This window comes from Musca autumnalis, unplaced genomic scaffold, assembly GCF_047663935.1.
Source record: "Musca autumnalis isolate F117 unplaced genomic scaffold, ASM4766393v1 scaffold_1, whole genome shotgun sequence".
Classification (NCBI taxonomy): domain Eukaryota; kingdom Metazoa; phylum Arthropoda; class Insecta; order Diptera; family Muscidae; genus Musca; species Musca autumnalis.
In genome coordinates, this window is record NW_027411644.1 from 81,937,146 (window position 1) to 81,964,811 (window position 27,666).

The 27,666-nt window shown below is 36.5% G+C and overlaps 1 protein-coding gene across 8 annotated transcripts in view; it reads left to right on the forward strand.

Moving 5' to 3' along the window:
- The first annotated feature begins 322 nt into the window (after nt 1–322).
- The window catches only part of LOC141402058 (transmembrane protein 135-like), a 39,044-nt gene continuing 11,700 nt past the window's right edge, over nt 323–27,666 (forward strand). Inside the window, exons 1-3 of one of the 8 annotated variants that reach the window (XM_073982700.1) lie at nt 346–756; nt 871–1,030; nt 1,194–1,563. The gene's annotated coding sequence lies outside the window, so the exon portion shown is untranslated. Of the gene's footprint in view, nt 757–870; nt 1,031–1,193; nt 1,564–27,666 lie in introns of all 8 variants that reach the window. The other 7 variants (XM_073982694.1, XM_073982705.1, XM_073982689.1 and 4 more) reach the window with 7 other exon arrangements.

Here is a 27,666-nt window from a genome sequence, read left to right on the forward strand (position 1 = left end):
AGGAATCTTCAAGTTTTACCACTTTTTACTCGAAAAGCGTTCCTTTACTTCAGACACCATACAATTCATATGGGAGCAGTTTACAACTTTTGCTACTTTTGCCGGTTTTACCACTTTCAAAAGTAAAGGAACAGACCAAAAAATAGTAAAAATTAGTAGATTCTTGCAGTACTGGAACATACGAACAAATATTGTGAAATCTGGCATCTCCGTTGGGAGCACTGTTGCGCTGGCAGAAGTTTTTTATTTTCCCTCATCTCCCATTCGTAAAAATTGTTCATTCTCTCTTCTATCCTATTCTAAACACCACATATTTTGACAGTTAGTTGTTGATTGTTGGAAGTTAAAATCAGATGTTTCTTGGATTAACAACGATAAGCACAACAAAGAGACGAAGAACTAAATAATAAACAAAAGAAATAAAATTATAATACCAAAAATAGTATGAATATTAAATAAATTGCTGAAATAAAAGTGAATGAAAATATTTATCTGATTTCCACTGATGTTATTGCATTTATTGTTTGTGTGCGAGAGTGAGAGTGTTGCTTTATTAGGAGTAAATCATTCCAAATTATCTGGTGGGGTCGTCCGACATTCCATGTCACAAATCAATAAAAAAACACATTGCAAAATAAACGGGAGCTTGTTAAATAAACGAAATTTAGGAACAATATCAACGGAAAGTTTTTAAAGTCTTCCTCGTACGAAGATAGACCCACCCGTTTTCGCGTTATGGTCTGCTGTTTATAAAAGGTAAAACCAATATTTTCGAAAAAGAAGACCGCATTGTCTCCCATGGGTCCCACCTATGAAAATCCGCGTCTTCTTTTTTCATTGCAGGTTCTTAAAAAATAATTTTAGTTTCAGACTACTTTTTAGGTTAACGATATTCAGTGTTTATTCTTCATAATTCATATCTTGGGAATCTCAAATATACCATAAAAAATACATAAAAAGAGTGAGTTTTCAAAACTTATTGAAACATTTCCAAATAGGATGGTTTAAAACGAACCAGTCGTTCATTCTAGTTAGTATAAAGCACCCATATACCATTCCATGGCCACAAACCATTCCAGGCCAAAACTACATTATAAAAAAATTTTTTTGGTCATGGCCCAAGGGTAGATTGGGCATGGAATGGTATATGGGTGCTTTATACTACATGTAACAGAAAGTAACATTTTAAACAGTAGTTGGTTTACATTACGAGATAAAATCCTTCCACGTTTACATTACGAGAACGAAATCCTTCCACGTCAAAGAGAACGTTGTGACATATTTGTGGTATACATCACCTCATCACCCTTGCGTGGACTTTGCTGATGAACTTTGCTTTGAACTTTCTTCCGTCCAGTAACCAAACCGGTCATCAATGAAATTTAAATAATTATGCTTCAAACCTTTTTTCTTATAAATAATTAATGACTTTTATGTAGTTTTTTTGCCATTCTCCCTTGACCAATGGTGACTTGCAGAAAAATCGAGGGGAGTCAATCGGAGGAGCTAAACATCAACAGCATTATTTTGTAGTCAACAAATTTGTTTCGTTTTTGATTCTTGGTAAGTACCCTAATTGCCCTAATTGGCGGTTGGTCAGGCTGTAGGCTGTTATCATAAATGACGTATTATCAATGTGGATAAAATGTATTGTGTGATTGTATATTTTGTATTTATATTTTATGGAATAGTTTAATATGCGTCATAAACAATAAAGTGGCAAGGTTCAATGCCGAGCCCTATGTTAGTTTTTGCAGTTGAAGGAGAAGCATATTTCCGTGTACATGTTATTTACATATGAAAAGGTGTGGTTATTTCCATACTTTTCTCCAGGCAACAATGTAGCAAATATTAAGTTGTAATTTGTAATTAACGTACATACATACATATCTTATTAACTATTTTTTCAGATATAAACCTTTTGCTTCGAAATTAAATACAGTAAATATTTTTACGCTGCTCCTATGGTCTGGAATTCGATATTCGCCTTTAAATAGGTGGTTCGGCCTTCTCCCTTTCGTGTTAATCGTCATTAGGAAAGTGTTCATATGGCTTTTCATGCAATGCCAATAACAGGATCGCGTATCAGGTTCAACTATATGTGTATAATATCAGATAAGAGTACTTTAAAATTTCGAGATTTCGATTTGACAGTTTGACAAAAATTTTCATGTAAGGGAACAGAAAATATCTTTGGCCCAACAGTCGGGAAATTCAGTCTCCATAGTGAAACATCTGAAAATGGCATGAGGCTGATAGACTTTGCAGCTGCAAGAAACATGGTAGTTAGCACTACCAGATTTAAGCATCTCGATATTCATAAGGGCACCTGGCCGTCGCCAGATCAAAGAACAAGAAATCAATTTGATCATGTTGTGATAGATGGAACACATTCATCGAGCGTGTTGGATATACGATCGTTCCGAAGTGCAAACATAGACTCGGACCACTACCTTGTTGCAGCAAAGGTACGTACCAAATTAAACGTAGCAAACAAAGTGCGAACAGACACAACACGGAAGTTGGACATCGGTAAGCTGCAATCACAACAGATAGCCACTAGGGTTATGACTTTTTTTACAACCTCATATCCCTGTGTAATAGCGTGATGAGTTTTGCCATAAGATTACATAAAATCATAATTATAAGGTAATTCGGTGAAAAACCTCACGCACAAAATGATTTTAAAATTTGATTTTATCAAAATTATGGACAATTTTTTGAAGTCACTGTAAGCAGATATATATTTGAAAATAAACTTTAGAGTCACATGAGATAACTAAACTGACATAACATTTATTTCTCACTAATTTTCTTCAATTCTGAGAATCGCAAAAATGCCGTAAACGCTTTTATTTAAAGATATAATTTTTTAACAAAAAATTTAAAATTTTTTCAAAGTGGTTTGTGCATGACCTTTTTCAATATTTTAATGAAATAAACATTATTATAGTTATTAGTAGGCTTATATTTATTCATTCGTGCTACAAAAAATATCTTTTGAAAATTTTTTTTTTTCATTTCATAAATTTTTTCAAAAAATTATATTTTAAAAATCGATTTCTGTGTGAACTTTTTTATATTGTAATTGAATAAACGATAGTGTAGTGATTATTAGGCAAAAAATCATTCATCCCTGCTACAGGAAATCATTTTTGAGAAAAAATTTCAGAAAGTCATAACCCTAATAGCCACAGCATATTCCACTCAACTGGCTTAACTGCTTAATCAAAGCACTACTCGTCCCGATAACATATTTGGACAATGGCAAAACATTGCAAATTCCATGCAAACAGCCGCAAAATCAGTACTTGGATAGCAAAGACCTCCACCAAGGAATCCATGGTATGACCAGGAGTGTAGTGCTGCTAACGAAGAGAAAAATGCGGCATATAGGGCTACTTTACAATCAGTAGCAACAACAAATCGGAGTGTGAACAAATCGAGATGTACAGGAACCGAGCTGTTTAAACCCGGAGGCGACACGCTGATAGGTGTATGCATCAGCTAGTTAGCTCCATCTGGCAGGAAGAATGCGTACCCGACGATTGGAACCTGAGCATCCTGTGTCCCGTTCATAAAAAAGGAGATAAGACTTTATTTAAAATTTCTTGAAAGACATGGGCTTGATGGACATTCGATGCCCTATCCAGAAAAATATTCCGTCGTCGAACCCCTGCCCATAGTTTGGTGGGGCGCCCAAAGTAATTACCCTTTAGCAGCTTTCGTAGTGGGCATATAAAATATTTTTTTTTTTCCAAAATCTGAATATATTTAGTAATTCCTAAAGTACACAGGCTAGATGGACATTCGATACCCTATCCAGAAAAAAATATTCCGTCGACGAACCCCTCCCCATTTTTTGGTGGGGACCCCAAAGTAATTACCCTTTAGCAGCTTTCGTAGTGGGTATATAAAATAATTTTTTTCCAAAATCTGAATATATTTAGAATTTCCTAAAAGACATAGGCTAGATGGACATTCGATGCCATATCCAGAAAAAAACAAGTGAGCCGAGGCTATAGTCGGGTCGGGGCCGACTATGTGATACCCTACACCACTACCCCTGTTCATAAGCTTTTGACTAATAAAATTCAAAATATTAAAATTGGGATAGCTTAGCGCCTTTGCTCTGAATGTCTTCATTAACACAGGTCAATTTTTTTGAAACGCATTTAAGTGCATCGACAGTACAACCCAAATAAAAAATGGAAAAGTGGGATGTATGCCAACCATCAATAGGCTTCTTTCTGTGTTAGACCCCCATCAACCCCCAAAATTTCGTGAGGATCCGATCAAAATGGGATGTATTACCGACTATTGCGATATCTCCGTTATTTGAATACCTACGCCAACCTGCTTTACATCATTGTAATGATGGGATTTTTTACTTTCATTGTCAGACTTTGCTTTTGGAAGGTCCGGAACCAAAGCTGTGATATTCGTCATTATTATTAAAATCGCAAAAATGAAAAGTTGTGTTCTATTAGCGGCTTTTGCGATATCTTCGTTATTTGACCACCTACGACAACCTACGTAACATCGTTGCAAAGGTGATATTTTCTACTTTCATCAGCAGGTTTTGTTTTTGATATACCCCTTTTAGAAGCAGAGATATTCGCTTTGAAATAAAACGTTGACTTTTTCTCCAAATAAGTTTTTTGCCCATTCCGACCTCTGAATATTATCCGACCATCACCAAAATCATCATAGGCTTCTTTCTCTGTAGGATCCCTATTAGCCCCCAAAATTTCGTGAAGATCCGATTAAAATTGCGACCTGTAGCTTGATTACAAAAAAATTAAAAAATGGGATGTATTGCCGACTATTGTGATATCTCCGTTATGTGGCCACTTACGCCAACCTACTTTGCATCACTGTAAAGATGGGATTTTCTACTTTCATAGTCAGACTTTGTTTTTGGAAGATCCCCAACCGAAGCTGTGATATTCGTCATTATTATTAAAATCGCAAAAACAAAAAGTTGGGTTCTATTAGCGGATATTGCGATATATTCGTTGTTTGATCACCTACGAGAACCTACTTTACATCATTAGAAAGGCGATATTTTCTATATTCTACTTCATCTGCTTTTGGTATACCCCATATTGAAGCTGAGATATTCGCTTTGGAAAAAAACGTTGTCTTTTTCTCCAAATAAGTTTTTTGCCCATTACGACCCCTAAATATTATCCGACCATCACCAAAATCAATAGGCTTCTTCATCTGTGTGACCCCCATTAACCCTCAACATTTCGTGACGATCCGATAAAAATTGAGACCTGTAGCGTGATTTCCAAAAAAGTGGAAAAATGGGATGTATTACCTACTATTGCGATATCTCCGTTATTTAGTCACCTACGCCGACCTAGTTTACATCATTGTAAAGAAGGGATCTCCTACTTTCACAGCCAGGCTTTGCTTTTGGAAAGTCTCCAACCAAAGCTGTGATATTCGTCATTATAATTAAAATTGCAAAAATGAAAATTTGGATTTTATTTGCGACTATTGTGATATCTTCGTTGTTTGATCACCTACGAGAACCTACTTTACATCATTAGAAAGGCGATATTTTCTACTTTTATTGTCAGGTTCTGCTTTTGGTATAACCCGTATAGAAGCTGAGATATTCGCTTTGGAAAAAAAACGTTGTCTTTTTATCCACATAAGTTTTTTGCCCATTCCGACCCCTAATTATTATCCGACCATCACCAAAATCAGTAGGCTTCTTCCCCTCCGGGACCCCCATCAACATCCAAAATTTCGTGACGATCCGATCAAAATTGCGACCTGTAGCGTGATTACAAAGTTTAGATGGACAGACGGACAGACGGACGGACTGACGGACACACATAGCCAGATCGACTCAGCTCGTCGAGACATTCATTTTGGTATATATAAGTGTGTGGTATATATAAGTGTCTACGACCATTATTTCGATGCGTTACAAACTTTTTGGCCAAAACCAAATTATAATACCCTCCCCACATAGTGGTGTAGGGTATAAATATTCCGTCGACGAACCCCTCCCCATTGTTTGGTGGGGGCCCCAAAGTAATTACCCTTTAGCAGCTTTCGTAGTAGGTATATAAAATAATTTTTTCTAAAATATAAATATATTTAGAATTTCTGGAAAGATATAGGCAAGATGGACATTAGATGCCCTATCCAGAGAAAAATATTCCGTAGACGAACCCCTTCCCAAAATAATAAGCCTTTATCAGTTTTGGTCGTTGGTACTTTTGTTAGAATTTGACACGTATATAATTATTTAAACGTTTAAACAAAACTCATTAGCCTTTAACTGTGGAGGTGGTGGTAAATTTTAAATTTTACCCCTTCGATCATATGTTGTTAATTACTTTCAAATGATTTGAGCGATCGGTCTAATTTTCTCTGTATCTTCATATTTCCGTAACGTAAGTAGTCAGTAGTGTTGTGGTTGCCATATGGGTAGCGGGTGAGGAGATATGCTTACGGTCCCAGCAAAATTTGACGGAAGGGGTTCTTTGCGATGACGTGATTTCATGTCATCTTTTGCATTGGTTCAAAGGAAGTCGTGAAAGATCCGATCTTTTCATTAGGATTTGAACCAATGCAAATGAAGTCGTGAAAGATCCGATCTTTTCATCAGCATTTGTACCCATTCCATCGATCCAATAGAGATGATGTTTGTGTTTTTATTTACACACCTGTTTATTTTCATTTTGGTATGTTCCAGTACTGCAAAAATCTACCAATTTTTACTATTTTTTCCGATAACATAAAGGAAAAATTGTTATCGTAGTAAAAATAAGTAGATTCTTGCAGTTTCTGGAACAGACCAAGATTGTTAGAACTGTCGTCGTGATGTTGTCTTACATTTCCTGCATATCAAACAACTAAAACTTCTAAACAATTGGTATTATATGAAGTCCCAACCATCGAGCTAAAAATAGAATCGGACTGGACACATTGCTATTTTAAAAGTTCCCTTGTCTGTTCTAAATCTGACATAGAATAAAATCAATCAAATCTCGCTTCTTGGAATTTGAAAAAAAAAGTCCGAAACGAAAAGGAACAAGAATCTGAAAATAAAGAAGAAACTACTTTTGGAAAGAAACAATTAAAAATAAATTAATTAAGCATAAATGGTATTTTCCATAAAAAGTCTCTCCTCCCCGTTCGTTACATTTTGTTCTTAGAGATCCCTAAAGCAAGCCGGGTTGTAGATCCCTACATATTTCCGTCACTAAACAAAAGAGTATAAATTACCAAAATGTTGTTATAAAATAACAAAATTATAAAATAAAAGTAATTTACGAAATAAAAATACTTAAAGGAGTGCATTTGGAGTCCATGTTGAAATCTGAACGGTGATGGGAAGATAATTGAAAAAACCTTTTGTAAGATGAAAGAATATCAGTTGCGGAGAACGGAGGAAGTAATCTTTTGCGTTGCAGCGGTGGTGATTACATTGCAATTTTGGATGTAAACTTTTGAAAAACTAAACTGATAAATTAATTGTAGCTATTTCATGAATTCGTTTGAATTAATAAAGAGTTTTGTTTTTCATGAAAACCATATTTCAATACCGCATTTCCATTTTCCAAACAAGACATGAAAATTTCATGCCAAGGGGTTGGTGAAAGTGACATGCCAAAGCATTGGTTAAAATGACATGTCAAAGCATGGGTGAGAATGACGTGTCAAAGCATTGGTGAAAATGACATGACAAATCATTGGTGGAAATGACATACCAAAGCATTGGTGGAAATGACATGTCAACGCATTGGTTAAAATGACATGCTTAGGATCTAGAAAAGAACGTCATCTTTTGGGGTCCACGCTCATATAAAATTCATCGATGAAGATGCTAAAAATATGACATGCTAGATCACTTGCACCCATGATTGAATGTCATCTTTGGCATCGAACATTTTGCTGGGTAATTAATCCATTTTCACAGCAAATCAGTGTTCCTATAATAAGGCAACTGCTAGAAGAGGACGATAAGTTCAGCAACGTTGACGGTGATGGTCGATCCCGAATTCAACATAACCAAAAGCTACTTACGTTAAATTATTACTAGGATCTTGGGCAAGGACTCAATAGCCCCATCCAAAATATATCCCAGAGACTCGAAAATTTCTTATATATGCTTAGTAGGCATAGCAAAAAAACTACACATACCTGTTTCCAATCCAATAAAGGAATGTAGATGGGTTGCAGCATACTCATATATATGTGTACAGTGTGCGATCACTACGAATGATAAATCAACTATTTGGTACCTTGCAGATTTTTAAAAAACGTGTGTTTTTGAATGATCTCTGTATTTTTATTTAACATGTAGGCAAGACTGTCAAAAAATGTAATTTCACGTTTTAAAGTATTGTTATATTATTTATTTCATCTAAAAATAAAATATGTCTTTTTTGTTGGCTTAAAAAAGGTCTGTGAAATGTAGAGCCTAATTTTCTATATAAACAAAGAGCGTGGTTTGATTTGATATTATTTTATTATTTGCTGACACAATATCATGCAAAATATTATAAAAAATAGAAAATATATAAAGAAATATTTAAGAATATGTATAGGGGTAAAAATTACCACCACGTCAAAAAGTACGTCCTACATTTTCACCTCCAAAGTTAAAGATTAATATAATAAAATTGTATGCTAAATATATGTTTTCAGTTTCCTTTAATTCAGTTAAATATTGTTCAAATATTATAAAGATATTAATAGTTTCATTGTTAAATTAAATTTTGTCATTAAATACCAATTTAAATTTAGCCCTAGAAGTGCTCTGTACAGTACAGTTGGTTCTTGTCTTTGCTAAAATTAAATTTTCCAATTTTAAATCCAATTTATCTTCACACGCAACGTATCCAGCTGATTTCAATAATTTATTGTAGGTTTACTTCCCATTGTTTGGACAATCATTGCGGCCAATGAAGCAATTTCATGACAATTCACCTTTGGCCCAAATTACTATGGGAACTTTGAGGCCCCAGTGGTACGTGTTAACATATTGCAATTGTGCTCAAACTTTGGCAATCTTAAAAATCAGCAAAACTACTAATTTTATAGAGGTGCCGCTTAAAAAATCCAACATCGATTTTTCTCTTTGAGTTAAAACCGGCATAATTATCATGTATGTATGTCAACTTATGTATATTAGGGTTATGACTTATTTACAACCTCATATCCCTGTATAATAGCGTGATGAGTTTTGCCATAAAATTACATAAAATCATAATTATAAGGTGATTCGGAGAAAAAACCTCACGCACAAAATGATTTTAAAATTTGAATTTATCAAAATTATGGACAATTTTTTGAAGTAACTGTAAGCAGATATACAATTGAAAATAAACTTTAGAGTCACATGAGATAATTATGTAAACTGACATAGCATTTATTTCTCACTAATTTTCTTCAATTCTGAGAATCGCAAAAATGTCGTAAACGCTTTTATTTAAAGATATAATTTTTTAACAAAAAACAAAAACTTTAAAATGTTTTCAAAGTGGTTTGTGCATGACCTTTTTCAATATTTGAATGAAATAAACATTATTATAGTTATTAGTAGGCTTATATTTATTCATTCGATCAACAAAAAATATCTTTTGAAATTTTTTTTTTCATTTCATAAATTTTTTCAAAAATTATATTTTTAAAATCGATTTGTGCGTGAACTTTTTTTTATATTGTAATGGTATAAACGATAGTGTAGTGATTATTAGGCAAAAGTTCATTCATCCCTGCTACAGGAAATCATTTTTGAGAAAAAATGTCAAAAAGTCATAACCCTAATGTATATATGGCCGGACGGCTAAGATATGTCGCAGTCATATAAAATAAATTACGTGGAAAACTAGTACCCAGGGTTAGTGGTGTAGGGTATCAAATGGTCGGCCCCTTCCGATTATAGCCCTCTCTTACTTATTTTTATTTATCAGTCATTGGCTGACCATACACCATTTGTATCATGTCCCTATTTGTATCTAGCATGTAAAAGGAAACAATATAGACTTATAGTTTAATTTTTGTACATAGTACACAGTGGTGCAGGGTAACATAAAGGCGGTTGTGCTCGATTTTGATCTTTTTCTTGCTGGTTTTGTTTGTTTATCTCCCCTTATTACAATTCCCGTTTTAAGTATGTACGTTCTTATAAAAAGCTTCTCGAAATAGTCTTCGTTATGGGTTAAGTAAAATGTATTTTAATTGGATCGAGCAACATCTATATGTGTGACCACAACTAATCCATGTTTTCTATGCACAAGACCTCAAGAGGCCCCGATATTGTCACTCGTTGACAATAGAAACTAAAAAAACAACATATAAAAAGGTCGTTTTATGAAAGTTGAGCGATAAGTAATTTGAATAATAATAGTGTGCAATTTTAGCGTTAACAGACGTCATCTTTATACGAACAATTATTATTATAATAATTGTGTTATTTTTCTTTTATTACGCTGGCAAATTTGAAACTCGAATTAAAATATAAAATGAATCGTCATGATTCCAAATCAATCAGCTATTTTTGCTTTTGAACCATCAAAGAATTCAAAAAAGTAAAGACTCTCAAATATTCATTACCTAAGCGGTCATTGATTCCTATTTTGAAATGAAATGCCTTCAATATTATCTAATTGATAATATTACAAAACTTTCTAATATTATTCAATCCACTTACACACATACAATATTTTCAAGTTAATTGAACTCTTTCAAGAACATTTTATTTTAATGAAATGCAGTTCTGTCGTCGAGTTCTTTGCCACACCATTTATTTCCGCTTTTCGCGCATTTTGTTTTGCCAAGTTGAATGCCAATATTTGTTTGTTTTAATTAAATAAATATTTCATTGCACATGCACTACCACCGCTTCCGTTACTAGGTGGAGCTGCTGCCGCATTACATTTGCCAACACTGACAACACAACTGGACATTTTTTAGTATTCAAAAATAACAACAACAGCTTATAAATTTTATTCGATTAGTTGACCTAGTCTTATCTATTGCATGATGGCATGCGACGCGCATCGCATTCTATGCATATTCATTTGGACATTATCGCTGGAAATTAGAACACAAAAAATATGAATAGCAAAACTATTTTATGATGGCATACAACAATCGGCGCCTGAGGTAAAGAATACAACGACAATCAATACGAAAAATGAATCGACTGGCTTGGAATTGCCAATTGCTGCCTCTTTTATGTAAATGTCCGTGATAGCGAAATGATATGAGTCGAACCCAGTGAAAGATTTTTGTAGAACGATGGAATTGGAATTCTATGGAAATGTATTTTGTGAAAATTTGAGCTAGCAAATATCGATATCTCAGGAGGTCTTTTTTCTATATAAAACGTAAAGAGTTCTTCTGTTGGTAGAAAACCTATATAGAAAACTTCAAGACGTGTGTAGTGCTGGCTGAGCAGATTCATAGCTCTACGCTTTGCACCATCAATGAGGTCGCCCCTACCAGAATTAGCAGAGAGTGTCAGAGTTCTCTAGATATAATCCTGGAAAATCACTATAGAGCAGACATGACCAAAAAGAGAACGGAGAAAATGTGAATGTATTCAAAATATTGGCAACTTATAACAGTGTGTTAGTAAGTTTGTATTCACGCAAGCTATAAAACAATAACAAATCAAAACATTTGTTCTCTTTTGTACGCTCTTTCTGTGCATTCGGGTCGTGTGTGTGTTAATTGCCGAAAATCATCGACACCGCCGTGCCAAAGAAGAACACATTTGCTATAGAGTCATCTGATCTGGCAAATGACGTCACCTGGCAACCCGTCGTTTCTTTTGGGTCTATAGAAAACCCTTGTAATTGTCTCCATCAGCAGATCGATCGATTTCGTCACCTCTGAACGCCGCAGTTTCATCATAATGGAAAAGCTAATTTGGCCCAGTATCTGAGAGTTCACTAACCACCGCTTCAGAAATCTGCCCAACCCTTCTGATTCTCGCGTAGCAGAAAGGACATCACGTTTAGCGAAGTTATTCTTACTAATCCGAAGAGGTTCGCAAGTAATTTTAATTATGTTTGTGAAGATAAATTGGATTTCAAATTGGAAAATTTAATTTTAACAAAGACATGAACCAACAACAGCATAGCACTTCTAGGGCTAAATTTAAATTTGAATTTAATGACAAAATTTAATTTAAGAATGAAACTATTAATATCTTTATAATAGTTGAACAATATTTAACTGAATTAAAGGAAACTGTAAATATTTATTTAGCATACAATTTTATATTAATGAGGTTTGTTTAAAGGTTTAAATAACGATATACATACGTGTCAAAAAAAATTGGGAAAAAATTATTTTATATACCCACTACGAAAGCTGCTAAAGGGTAATTACTTTGGGGGAACCACTAAATAATGGGGAGGGGTTCGTCCACAGAATATTTTTTCTGGATAGGGCTTCTAATGTCCATCAAGCCCATGTCTTTCAAGAAATTCTAAATATTTTCAGATTTTGGAAAAAAATTATTTTATATACCCACTACGAAAGCTGATAAAGGGTAATTACTGTGGGGCCCCCCACTAAATAATGGGGAGGGGTTCGTCCACGGAATATTTTTTCTGGATAGGGCTTCCAATGTCCATCAAGCCCATGTCTTTCAAGAAATTCTAAATATTTTCAGATTTTGGAAAAAAATTATTTTATATACCCACTACGAAAGCTGATAAAGGGTAATACCTTTGGGGCCCCCCACTAAATAATGGGGAGGGGTTCGTCCACGGAAACCTCTCCAAGCCCATGTCTTTCAAAAAATTCTAAATATTTTCAGATTTTGGAAAAAAAATATTTTATATATTATATTGACAGTTTGTCGAGCACCCCGGGAGTAACAGGGATAATGGAAGAGTACTACGTCGCATTACATTTCTTTCAGCCGAGAATGAATCACCACTATTTACAATGGATGATGTTGTGATTGTCATCAGGAACGCTAAAACATCCAAAGCTTTGGGCCCTGGTGGAATCTCCATGGTAATACTGAAACAGCTGGATGAGCCGGTAGTCGAGTATCTCACTAAAGTTCTCAACCTGTCGCTAGTCACCCTCATCGTTCCCGAAGTCTGGAAAATGGGCAGGGTGGTTCCGCTACTGAAGCCAGAGGTCTTCTGTCTATAGAAGACCTCAAGAGGTCATATGTCTATAAAAGACCCCAAGAGGTATTTTTTTTTTTTTTTTGTAGAATACCTCAAGTGGTCTTCTGTCTGTAGAAGACCTCAAGAGGTCTTCTGTTTATAGAAGACCTCAAGAGGTCTTCTGTCTATAGAAGACCTCAAGAGGTCTTCTGTCTATAGAAGACCCCAAGAGGTCTTCTGTCTATAGAAGACCTCAAGAGATCTTCTGTCTATAGAAGATCTCAAGACGTGTTTTGTCTGTAGAAGACTTCAAGAGTTATTCTTTCTGTAGAAGACCTCAAGAGGTCTTCTGTTTATAGAAGACCTCAAGAGGTCTTCTGTCTATAGAAGACCTCAAGAGGTCTTCTGTCTATAGAAGACCTCAAGAGGTCTTCTGTCTATAGAAGACCTCAAGAGGTCTTCTGTCTATAGAAGACCTCAAGAGGTCTTCTGTCTATAGAAGACCTCAAGACGTGTTTTGTCTGTAGAAGACTTCAAGAGTTCTTCTTTCTGTAGAAGACCTCAAGAGGTCTTCGGTCTATAGAAGACCTCAAGAGGTCTTCTGTCTATAGAAGACCTCAAGAGGTCTTCTGTCTATAGAAGACCTCAAGAGGTCTGTAGAAGACCTCAAGAAGTCTTCTGACTGTAGAAGGCCTCAAGAGGTCTTCTTTCTATAGAAGACCTAAAGAGGTCTTTTTTCTATAGAAGACCTCAAGGGGTCTTCTTTCTATAGAGGACCTCAAGGGGTCTTCTGTATATAGAAGACTTCAAGAGGTCTTCTGTCTATAGAAGACCTCAAGAGGTCTTTTGTCTGTAGAAGACCTCAAGAGGACTTCTGTCTGTAGAAGACCTCATGGCTCTTCTGTCTATAGAAAACCTCAAGAGGTCTTCTGTCTATAGAAGACCTCAAGTGGTCTTTTGTCTATGGAAGACCTCAAGTGGTCATCTGTCTATAAAAGACCACAAGGGGTCTTTTGTATATAGAAGACCTCAAGAAGTCTTCTGTCTATAGAAGACCTCAAGTGGTCTTTTGTCTATAGAAGACCTCAAGAGGTCTTCTGTCTATAGAAGACCTCAAGTGGTATTCTGTCTATAGAAGACCTCAAAAGGTATTCTCTCTATAGAAGACCTCAAGAGGTCTTCTGTCTATAGAAGACCTCAAGAGGTCTTCTGTCTATAGAAGACCTCAAGAGGTCTTCTGTCTATAGAAGACCTCAAGAGGTCTTCTGTCTATAGAAGACCTCAAGAGGTCTGTAGAAGACCTCAAGAAGTCTTCTGACTGTAGAAGGCCTCAAGAGGTCTTCTTTCTATAGCAGACCTCAAGAGGTCTTCTGTCTATAGAATACCTCAAGGTGTCTTCTGTATATAGAAGACCTCAAGAGGTATTTTGTCCGTAGAAGACCTGAAGAGTTCTTCTGTCTGTAGAAGACCTGAAGAGGTCTTCTGTCTATAGAAGACCTCAAGAGGTCTTCTGTCTATAGAAGACCTCAAGGGGTCTTCTGTATATAGAAGACCTCAAGAGGTCCTTTGTCTGTAGAAGACCTTCTGTCTATAGAAAACCTCAAGAAATCTGCTGTCTATAGACGACCTCAAGAGGTCTTCTGACTATAGAAGACTACAAGAGATCTTCTGTCTATAGAAGACCTCAAGAGATCTTCTGTCTATAGAAAACTTGAATAGATCTTCTGCCTATAGATAAACTCAAGGGGTCTTATATCTATAGAATTCCGTAAGAGGTCATCTGCCTATGGAAGACCTCAAGAGGTCTTCTGCCTATAGAAGACATCAAGAGGTGTTCTGCCTATAGAAGACCTCAAGAGGTCGTCTGTCTATAGAAGACCTCAAGAGGTTTAGTGTCTATAGAAGACCTCAAGAGGTTTTGTGTCTAAAGATGGCCTTAAGAGCTCTTTTGTCTATAGGAAACCTGAAGAGGTCTTCTGTCTATTGCAAACTTGAATAGGTCTTCTGCCTATAGATAACCTCAAGGGGTCTTCTATCTATAGAATACCGCAAGAGGTCTTCTATCTATAGGAGACTTCAAGAGGTCTTCTGTCCATAGAAGACCTCAAGAGGACTTCTGCCTATAGAAGACCTCAAGAGATCTTCTGTGTATAGCAGACCTCAAGAGATCTTTTGTCTATAGAAGTCCTCAAGATGTCTTCTGTGTATAGACGACCTCAAGAGCTCTTCTGCATTTAGAAGACCTCAAGAGGTCGTCTGTCTATAGAAGACCTCATAAGGCCTTCTGTCTATAGAGAACCTTAAGAAGTCTTCTTTGTATAGAAGGCCTCAAGAGGTCTTCTTTGTATAGAAGGCCTCAAGAGGTCTTCTTTATATAGGAGGCCTCAAGAGGTCTTCTTTGTATAGAAGGCCTCAAAATGTCTTCTTTGTATAGAGGACTTTAAGAATTTTAATTTCTATAGAAGACCTCAAAAGATCTTCTCTCTATAGAAAACATGAATAGGTATTCTGCCTATAGATAACCTCAAGAGATCTTCTGTCTATAGAAGACCTCAAGAGATCTTCTGTTTTATAGAAGAACTCAAGAGATCTCCTGTATATAGAAGATTTCAAGAGGTTTACTGTCTATGTAAGACCTCAAAAAGTATTTTGTCTATAGACTTATTGATTTTGTTATTTATCCCACTTTCTTTGTTGGTCACTCTGTGTGCTTGACATTCTCTCTCCAACAACTAGCAGCTAATCAATTACCCTCTAAAGTTCGAATTATCATTATTTCATGTTATCGCTTGCGTGAGAAAATATGATTATGGGTTTTTTTACGGGCAAGCGAACAAACATGTGTTGTGTTTCGTTTACCTCCGAAAATCAAGTGAAATTCTTTCCTCAACAAACTTTCGTTAAGTTCTAATAAGTGACGATTCGAAGAAATCGAAATCGTAATCTTATTTTCTATCAACATTTATTATGACCTTTATCATCTTTAGAGCTGTGGCAGCGCTGCTGCCGTGGATGTGGCGGATTATGAACAGAAGCTAATGTTGACCACCACAATGAATGGCTTATCTTATCCCTCCCTTTGGTCGTTGTTGTTGCTTCTTCTTGTTTTACTTTTTGTTTAGATTACTTATTTATGGAAAGTATACATTGTTGTTGGTATTGTTGTCGTTAGTGAAACATTAACTTGTTACCTTGTTCGCCGGACTGGAGTGAATTTGTGGCTTTATGCGTTTCCCAATGGCCATTCAAAATTTAGTTGATTTTTTGTGGTAACTTTGTGTTGTTGACAGGCGATTGGAAATTCAATTTTCTTTACGGAAATTAAGAAATTTTGATTTTAAAGGTAAAGAAAATATTAAAAAATATACGCTGTGCTTTAAAATTTTCGCTGTATAAATCGGTGAAATATTAAACAAAAGTTATTGTTTTGTCCGTATATTCGGATATACATACCTATACTAGAAGACCTCATGGACCATTGTTTTTTCCTAAAAAGTGCTGAAAAGAAGATAGAGAACATAGATAATGTGGATGTGATTCAAAACCGCGAAGCGCCATTTCATTTCCTTCCATATTGCTATGACCAACATAAGGTACAATTGATTTTGGGGTTCTCATTGGAGAGTCCCTAAGGTGTTCTTGCGAACTCGACAAAAAAGGGCCTAGTTCATCGCTGTCCCTTTTCCTATAGTTTACTAATTCTGCAGCCTTATTACTTGCAAAGATTACGGCTTGGAAGATAATTACAATATTCGTAAGCATCTGCACTTGTTCCAGTGGTGATATATAATCACTGATTTCCTCTGGGCTCGATGGTTGTTGTTGTAACAGTGTGTTTATTATATGCTTGTAAGTTCGTTTCCTGCTTAATCTGACCCTGTGTTCTAAGAATGTGGCTGCTTCGATGGGATGTAACCACAGATATACTGAAGTTTGTTGAGTTGTTTTGGCAGGGCACTTAAAAATATTCAGTGTGTCGTGCGGGTCTGTGCCGCATGCTGGGCAGATGTTTTGCACGGTGTCATCGATCTTTGCCCTATAGGACTTCAGACGACTGCACCATCCCGAGCGTAGTTGAGCCAAAACTACTTTGGTTTGTTGTGGCAGCTGATGCTCTTCAGCTGCGATAGATGGGGATGTTCTCTGAGAACCACATTCACACGGCATCTTCGACTGCGTCCGTGTGAATTCTATTTTAAACTGCTTGATAGGCTTGTTGATCTAGTGGTTCTTTCTTGTAACGGTGGTGATTAGGATGGATCTCACGGTAACGCCCGAGCAAGTACCGCAACGAGAGCATGCCATTGTCTTGCTGTACTGAAGAATCTTTGTCTCCTCATGTAGATGGTCCACTTAAGAGATGATGAGGCACCTTGTTGCAGTGCTCAAGGCGGCATTCTGGTAGGATCGAATATTTTTCTATCGTGTTGCACTTATATTCGCGAAGCTAACTGGCGCCGCATAGCTTACCACAGACAAGGTCAACAAGGTTTTTTTAACCGCACCCTAAGTGCTGCGGCTAGAGACTTGAGGACCTTGTTCCAACATCTAAGCTTGTCGCATAAAGTAGTTGCATGGGCGGACGACATGAACAAGCTGTTGAATGTGACCCCTAGAATCTTGGTGGTCAGAATTCTGACATTCAACTCTGTTCTCACCTCTGACGTTCATGTGGTGAACAGAGTGGCCGTAGATTTAGTGGCGGATATTTGCATATTCCTGACATGGAGATCATTCAAATAGGAGGTCAGCCTTTCACAAATGGCATCAGGGAAGGTACTCGAGATCGTACAATCATCTGCATACGTTACGATCTCAATGCCGTCTGGAGGAAGTGGAATACAAGAGAGGTGGAGGTTAAACAGTTCCGGAGATTTCCCCACCTTTGGAAACTCATTGTTTCACTCAACAGGGCTTAAAATTCTAATTCCATTTACGACTGGCGTCCACGCATATAATTGATTATCCAACGTTTCAAATTTGGACTGAGGGTAGTCTGCTCAATGTCCACAAACAGCGTGGAGATACTTGATCCAGGGTTCGAGAGTGACAGTTCAATTATTTCGGCTCCAATGTTGCAACTCTTCAGATAATTTAGCCACTTGTTCCGCTTATGATCACCGACCAACCTGTTAACTTCCAGTCTCAGCTCCCTGACTCTGGATTTACTGGGGTATATGACGAGGGGCCGCAGCAGTGATGATATCTCGAAACCTTCTTTCATCAGAAGCGTGGGGCAGATTTCTAAAAGTAGGCCATTTATTTTTCCCATGATTGCTGAAAGTGCGGCGGTTATGAAATCGGGCGGTCTGCTTATGGAGACATTTGTGGAGAGATGGTCTGAGAGAAACGACGGTTACCAGATGACGTTATTTGTCAGACCTCTCCGCTAATTCTGGAAGGACGTCCTCATTAACCTCTTGCAAAACATAGAGCTATCAATCTGATCAGCCAGCACTACACTCATCTGGTCATTGCCATGGACGGATGTATACGTTAAACAACACTACCTTGGCAGTTCCACACCTGACTGCTATCCCCATACATTGCATGTACGGTTTATTAGAGCCAGGCTCAAGCGAGATTGGTCTGTATTGAATTGACTGGTGCAATAGGAAAGCTAAACCCCAACCTCCACGCGATCCTTCCTCAGTACGTTGTAACCATCCCGACGCTTCAGGCTGCAGTTGTTGTTGAGCTTGGTTTCTTGCTTCGCCGTGACCATGATAATCTGCCCTCTCATGAAATTCGCCATTCCCTCTATCTTACCTCGGAGTCCATTGCAATTAAATTGCAAAAAGGACCAATTTTCAGGGATAGGAACAGCAACGGCTGGTTTTAAATGCTGGGACTGTGGGGAAGTCTCGTATTCTGATGACGGCGACGCACTGTGGTTCCGCCCGTGGACAAAAATCGAAAATTTTATGGCGACAAATTTGATTGCGATTGAAAGAAATATTCTCTAAACACATTAAATTTTTAATATCCAATATTATTTTTGCCAATTTACAGCGGTAATATGTCAAGTTAAGTCGAAGAAGTTAAGAATTGTATGCGGTGCCTTAAAAACGAAAAATAGATTCGCAAAGTATTCGTAGTTTAAGAGTGAAATTAAAAAAATTGAAGAGGTAAATGTACAATTTCCAAAATGAAACTTATAGTAGCTGATGGCATTGACTATGTTTTACGAAAAACATATTGAAAATTCGTTTTCTAACTTCCTTAAAAATAAATTCTTTGTAAATGGCTTTTTGTGCTATTGTTAATCATTACTATAAATTTATGTTGAGTTTTACTAATGTTGGCCCCGTAAGGGCAAGTCCATATTTATTTTAAAATACAGGGGAAAGTCTCTAGTTTACGATAAAACGAGATCCATCTGCCCCCAGCTGCCACCCTGTAAGTTATTCCCCTTATACCACACCTGTAAAATCACCAAAATTCCGAAAATCGGGAGCTACTTTTATATGGGAGCTATACCTAAACGTGGACCTATATTGAACATTTTTTGCGAGGAGGTATGTTGTTCCCTCAGAACTCAAAATGCAAAATTACAGCCAAATCAGTTAAAAAATTTGGCTAAAATCGAACAAATACCGAATATCGGGAGGTACTTTTATATGGGAGTTACACCTAAACGTGGACCTATATTGAACATTTTTTGCACGGAGCACAGTGCGAAATATGGGAACTTTAGTGGAACGTTACTCAAAAATTAAAGTACAAAGAACTAATGAGATTCTTGTTGAATTCTATTGCTAAGTATCCCACGACAAATGCCTCATATTCAGTTTTTTGATTTACCCCGCGAAACAACTAGAAATGCACTTAAAAGTTGCACTTTTGTTTTACAATATTTATTTGACTTAGAAATTGCTTCTAGCTGTGCTTAAGTAATAGAGTTATACAAATAAATGGTAAGTTAATTGACTATATTTTTTGTCGGTGTTATAATTCATGAAAATTTTTTAATTATTTGTCGTTTATGGAGTTGTAATGTCTAATTTAGTTTGGTTGCTATTCGTTCCCCAAAAATTTGTTTTTTTTTTAAAGTCAACTAAATTATTTTTTATAAGTTTTAGAGGTTTTTTTTTAAGAATTTTAGTGAATTGCAGAAAAAATCGCACATTTTCTGAGAGGTATGATATTTTTCTATTTACGAAACAAAAATTAGCTGCAGGTTTGAGAGATATGCTACTTTTTCAGAAAGTCATTGGAATATTCTTATATCTATATTTTTGAAAATTTGATAGGAGGACCAGCATTTGACGTCAATGTTGGTTTCGTTTATCCCAAAAGTTTAGTTTTATGGCCATTCTTGGGAATTTCATTCACATTTTATAGAAAAATTTCAAATTTGAGCAGTTTTCTCAGGACATCGTTAAGTACCTAAGTCAAAGCATAGTTGCACCAGATGCTTTTAGGTGATATACTCATTTGCAGAACCGTGTAATAAGATAAACATATCCTCAGTCGAGACGTTCAATTTGTAAAATTTATGTTGTATCAATGACATTATACTAAAAATAAAAAATCTCAAAAATTTATTTTTTTATTTTCATTTACTAATGTATGTGGATACTTTGGGGGGAGTGGCCAAAGCAAGGATCTATGCTCTAAATTGTTTTTTTTATAATACTTTCTATTTAATGAAGACAAATTTTAAAGTAAACCAAACTCGGTGGGCAATAATTACCTAACACCATTTAAATTGGGGCTATAGCAAAACGAGAAAATACGTTGCTAATATTTCGCAAAACGGTTTTCTACCTACGGAGAACATGAGATGGCAAAATGTAAACAAATAGATTGGTAAATGTGCTTGGAATCTGTAAAATATGTTATATTGGCTGGTACCGCTCAGTGGGGGCTATACCAATACGCGAACAGATATTGACAATATTTTGTACACATGTTCCCCGTCCACTGAAACCTCAATATACCAATTTGCAGCAATATCGGTTGAAAAATGGACCAAATATCTAAAAATTGTCACCACCGATACATGGGGACTATAGGAAACCTCGGATCTATGTGGTCCATAGTTATCCACATACGACCCACAAATATAAGAAACATTTTTGGAAAATTTTAGTAACCTACGTCCTTTGCATCAAAAGTTATGAGTAAAGTTTCACTAAAGTGCCCATATTTCGCACTGTGCGGAGGTATGGTGTTCCCTCCCAAGTCAAAATACAAAATTACAACCAGCTTGGTTAGAAAAATTGGCTAAAATCTTCAAAATACCGAATATCGGGAGCTACGTTTATATGGGTCCTATATCTAAACTTGGACTTATAATGAACATTTGTTGCAAGGAGGTATGTTGTTCCCTCAGAACACAAAATGCAAAATTACAGCCAAATCGATTGGAAAATTTGGCTAAAATCGTCAAAATGCCGAATATGGGGAGGTACGTTTATGTGGGAGCTATACCTAAACGTGGACCTACATTCATTAAAATTGTTTTTCTCTCTTTTGGGCTCATTATAAAACTATGTTTAAAATTTCGAGGCGGTAGCTCGATTATAACTATTTTTGGCACTCCTTTCCATACAAGTGGGACTACTGTGCGACGGTTTACTGTGTAACTATGTTCACGCAGCGTGCAGCAACATTGTCCCTGTGGTAGTTCCTCACATGGAGGAGTCGGAAACAATCCCTGAGGTGCACCCACTCCCGTTATCTATGGAATCTCACCGAAGTTTGGGTGGGGTGGATGCAGGTGTGACAAACTGAACACATCTATATTGGTCCTGGGTTCTCCTACGTTTTGCAGGCACGTACTAAAAGAATCCAGAGAAGGCATTCCGGGATATGCTTCCAAGGTAGAAAACACAAATACAAACATGTGAACACTGAGGTGTTAGCCGATGTTGTGTGGTTCTGGGTCAATCCAATATCGAAAAAATCACGGCCGTGGAGTTGACAGGTGATTTCGTTATGTAACCTTCCGAACAGATCTATGTATACGCATGTTGACGACTTTGGATTTAATTTGATAAAACAGGTTTTGATTCAAAACTACATAACTTTTCGAGATTTTTGGTTGGTAGATGTTAAAGTTCTTATTCTATCTATATAAATGCCTGGCGTCGATATCTTCACAATATAAGCCAGCCCAATTGAACTCTTCCATTTTGGATTCCACTGTGTAGTTAGCTAAACATTGTGGAACTGATTTTCCATGGGTTCATTCACTTTTGGTTGGAATAGAAAAAGAAGACGTTCTGAAGTTGAGTATCTTCATCTCTCCTAGCCATAATGCGCCTCTAACTACGATATTTTCAACTAAAATATACAATAGATTCAATAAATATTCTATATTGCGTTTAGCTTAACCTGTGGTGGTGATTTCGACTATGCCATTGATGAGAATTGAGGCAGTATTGACTGAATTGACTTGGAACAGAGCGCATACCACGAGACAAGACATTCCACAGGGCAAACTGTGAAGTGTTTTTGACGGCACCACTGATGAGGATTGAAGCTACTCACAGTACAGACCACCAGATAATACATTCATAGATTGAGGCAGGACAGGCCTTTCATTCAGTGTGACCCACAGTGTGTAGATTCAGGTTTCCACATTGAGGTTCATTTGAAGTTTGAAAAAATATTTATATGTAATACCCTAGACAGACGGCAGAGTTAATTTGCATTAAAAATGTCCTAATTTGAATTAATTTTTCACCCTGACAGACGATAGTATCTGCATTTATGAAACAGCTGTTTGTGTTGTTTGTTTGTATCCAGCAGACCATTTCATAAAGCTTTACAAAAGTTCGCCAAAATATGCGAAACAAATACACTTTCTACCTTTGATCTTTTCACCACGATGAAGCAAAAATAAATTTAATTTATTCGCGATATTTTTGAGTCTTTTTAACAGTATAAAAATATTGCAAAACTTTAAAAAACATTTGAGGAAGATATAATTTTCGATAGAATTGGTATGGTGGGTAATGAAATTTTTTGTGAAAATAAATATTTGAAAAAGAGATTTGTTAGAAGGCGTGAAAAACGATTAGCTGCTATTCTACTCGCGAAAGACCACTACTTATTTTGAAGAAACGCGAAAATTGCTGATTTGCTTTCCCTTTTTATTTTCTTAAACATGGAAATTTGACAAAAGACAATTGATTTTCAACAGCATTAGGTGTGTACGATAACCCAATAATTTGTACAAATTCGTACAAATTTTTGCTGAATGCTGTTCGATAACAAAATTATCCAGCAAAAGAGAGCGAGTTTGGAGAGATTTTTAATTTTAAAATTTATGTTTTAATTCCGATTGGTTTAAAATATCAAAAGAAACAAAAACAAATTTCATACATTTTCGGAAACAGATGACTTTCTTGCAAGTTTTTGCAAAATGCTGTTCGATAACTTTCTGCAATTTTTCTTGCTTGAGAGAGTAAAATTCACTGAGAGAGGTTGCTGGAACTGACTGAGTAATTATTGCTGGGAAAGTTATCGTACACACCTATTGTCATATTGAAATTGCTAAATTCAGTTTAAATTTCCTTTGATTTTGTGCATTAAGAATGTTGATAATGCACGAATTAATTTGAATTAAGGCAGTTAATGCAAATTAACGCTGCCGTCTGTCTAGGGTATAAAGCAGAAATTTAATATTTTTCATCGATTAAATAGTTAACATTGCTGTTGTTGTAGCAGCATGAAACCTATGTAGAAACATAGGTTTGATGCCAATGGCCGAAACACTATGGGTTGAGGTCAATCGGGTACGAACGAACCCCCTCCCGTGGATTGGCATTGATGTTGTTGTTGTTGACGACAATAACCTTGTCCCCTTAGATATATCGGTGACCTGATCACACATGAGTTTATCTGAAATCATTTAAACAAATCACTCCATAAGTTCAATGGTCACCCATTTCCATGACAACAACAAACGCAAATTCTGATATTCAAAGCAGGTTTTTAAATGCGTTTAATTATACTGATTATTAAAATGTTTTATGTGATTAGATTATAAAATAATGCGATATGCGAACAGGCTAATAATAAATTGCTTACTTTGAAGCTGTACAGTAAAATTTTTTTCAAAATGTTATGATGTTTTCCCATACTAAAACAAAATTGATAACATTTTGGAATTTGAATAAATTCGTGTGTGGTGGTCAACAGCAAACAGTGAACTTATTTCGATTTGTTTATATATGAAAGTGGGCTAAGGTCGAACAAAATAGGTTCTATTATGTTCTATGCAACTGACAACCCACATGAAATCAAATTATTAGAACTTGAAATTAGTTGAACATTTAGGCATTTCCTTGGCATTGGTAACTTCAGATACGCCATTGTGCTAATATGAATCCGGTGTACTCCTTGATATGAAACAGTCTCCCTTGTATTTATTATTATACTTTCTAAATAATGATGGATGACACATTGCGTTTGAGATCACTACCTGGGGTAATTGTTTTTCAAAGATTAATGCAAGCTACTTAGTGTAAGGTTAAGGCTAAGCGAAGCTTATTTCATTTTATTTGGTTCCATTAATTTGTTTAGTCATGAAATGTAATTTTAACATTTAATGACATATTTTTATTAAATCTGTTTTTAATTATATGCAATAAAATTGGTGTGTTGCGGTATGAACATTAGGGTGAATCACTAAAATTTTAGAATGTTGCAACTCAAATATGTTCGTTTGTATATTTTATTCAGTTATCTGGTTCTGGTTTCTCTCTGTCCCGAATCAAAAATTCTGCAAATTGGGTTGGCTGCGTTCATAAAGAATCAGGTGATATGGGCCAATACGAATTGGGGCGGCTGCATCGTCCGGATCATAACTGGACTAAAATCACTCGTGTTTGTTTTGGTAGCTGATGTTTTTCTGCAGGGGTGGGGGTGGTCCTCGAGTACAATGTAATTTTTTTAAGATTTTATTAGCTATCTCGATAAGCTTTCCAATGAAACCCATGTTGTCCTGGCAGAATTGTCCTTAAAGGATCTGTGGTCAAAATAAATGTCCTTATGGAAGGGTCGCTCCCCAAAAAACGGTAAATATCACGCAATCGGGCAATATTTTTTAAAGATTTTATTAGCTCAGGGAATAGCTGTCTTGATAAACTTTCCAATGGTACCTATGTTGTCCTGGCAAAATTGTCCTTAAATGATCTGTGGTCAAAATAAGTGTCCTTATGGTATGGCAACCCCAAAAAACGGTAAATATGGCGACATCGGGCTATATTTTTTAAAGATTTTATTAGCTCAGGGGATAGCTGCCTCTATAAGCTTTCCAATGGTATCCATGTTGTCCTGGTAGAATTTTGCTTAAAGAATCTGTGGTCAAAAAAGTTATCCTTATTGCAGGGTCGTTTGCAAAACAATAATTGTCGCGACATCGGGCTAAATTTTTTAAAGATTTTATTAGCTCAGGGGATAGCTAGCTCGATAAGCTTTCCAATGGTAACCATGTTGTCCTGGCAGATTGTTCCTCAAAGGATCTGTGGTCAAAATAAGCAAGGGGATAGCTGTCTCGATAAGCTTTCCAATGGTACCCATGTTGTCCTGGCAGAATTGTCCTTAAAGGATCTGTGGTCAAAATAAATTTCCTTATGAAAGGGTCACCCCCCCCCCCCAAAAAAAAACAAAAACGGTAAATCGGGTATGTGATGAAAATCGAATCGACTCGATTTGCAGAATCGAAATGGTATATAATCGGAGTGCCGTTGATGATATATATAGTTTTGCTTCGCAAAAGTCTCTTTTTGAATAATATTTTTAAAATCCATTTTCAATTTCATTAAAATATTCACAAAAATTAGAGATATACGATTTCGATTTATGGCAAAACGAGTCGAATCGTTTTCCATCACATACTGGAATATCGCGACATCGGGCAATATTTTTTAAAGATTTTATTACCTCAGCGGATAGCTGTATCGATAAACTTTCTTATGGTACCCATGTTGTCCTGGCAGAATTTTCGTTAAAGGATCTGTGGTCAAAATAAGTGTCCTTATGGCAGGGTCACCCCCAAAAAACGGTAAATATCGCGACATCGGGCAATATTTTTTGAAGTTTTTAATAGCTCAGGGGATAGCTGCTCGATCAGCTTTCCAATGGTACCTATGCTGTCTGTGGTCAACATAAATGTCCTTACGGCAGGGTCACCCCCAAAAACGGTAAATATCGCGACATCGGGCAAGATTATATCAACTCAGGAGATAGCTGTCTCGACAAGCTTTCCAATGGTACCCATGTTGTCCTGGCAGAAAGGATCTGTGGTCAAAATAAATGTCCCTATGGAAGGGTCACCCCCAAAAAACGGTAAATATCGCGACATCGGGCAATATTTTTTAAAGATTTCTTTTAGCTCAGGGGATAGCTGTCTCGATAAGCTTTCCAATGGTACCCATGTTGTCCTGGCAAACCTGTCCTTAAATGATCTGTGGTCAAAATAAGTGTCCTTATGGTAGGGTCACCCCCAAAAAAGTTAAATATCGCGACATCGGGCTATATTTTTTAAAGATTTTATTAGCTCAGGGAATAGCTGTCTCGATAAGCTTTCCAATGGTATCCATGTTGTCCTGGCAGAATTGTCCTTAAAGGATCTGTGGTCAAAATAAATGTCCTTATGGGAGGGTCACCCCCAAAAAAGGTAAATATCGCGACATCGGGCAATGTTTTTTAAAGATTTTATTAGCTCAGGAGATAGCTGTCTCGATAAGCTTTCCAATGGTATCCATGTTGTCCTGGCAGAATTTTCCTTAAAGGATCTGTGGTCAAAATAAATGTCCTTATGGGAGGGTCACCCCCAAAAAAGGTAAATATCGCGACATCGGCTAATATTTTGTAAAGATTTTATTAGCTCAGGGAATGTCTCGATAAGCTGTCCAATGTCATGGCAGAATTTTCCTTAAAGGATCAGTGGTCAAAATAAGTGTCCTTATGGCAGGGTCACCCCCAAAAAAATCGGTAAATATCGCGACATCGTGCAATATTTTTTAAAGACTTTATTAGCTCAGGGGATGGCTGTCTTGATAAGCTTTCCAATTGTACCCATGTTGTCCTGTCAGAATTTTCCATAAAGGATCTGTGGTCGGTCATTCCCAAAAACAGTAAATATCTGTTGCAGTAATACACTTCCCCTATGTAGGCGTGCTTTTCCTTCCTTTCCCTGGCCTTGTCACTTTTAGTGTGTGGGGCGTGGGAAAATGGTCCATCTTCACCTCTACAACGTCATCTACCAGAGCATCTTACCTTGGAAATATGGGTCTATCGGCTACGATTGATAGGGAGATGCACTCTGGCTGCCTTGGTTGGTACTCCTACAGTGACGATAATTGATTGTTCGATTGAAATGCCATAACAGTGGTATATATCTCATGATCAGGCAGGGGAATTTTCACAGTGGCTCAGGGTAGAACATTCCCGAATCAGACCGAGATTTGCACATTTCTTTAGGAGATCGAACAATTGCCTATCCTGAGTATGGTTTGCGTTACTAACCATGTCAATTGTAGGGTTAGAACAGTCGTTCCCGCCAGAAAGACTTATCATAAAAAGCCAAATGGCT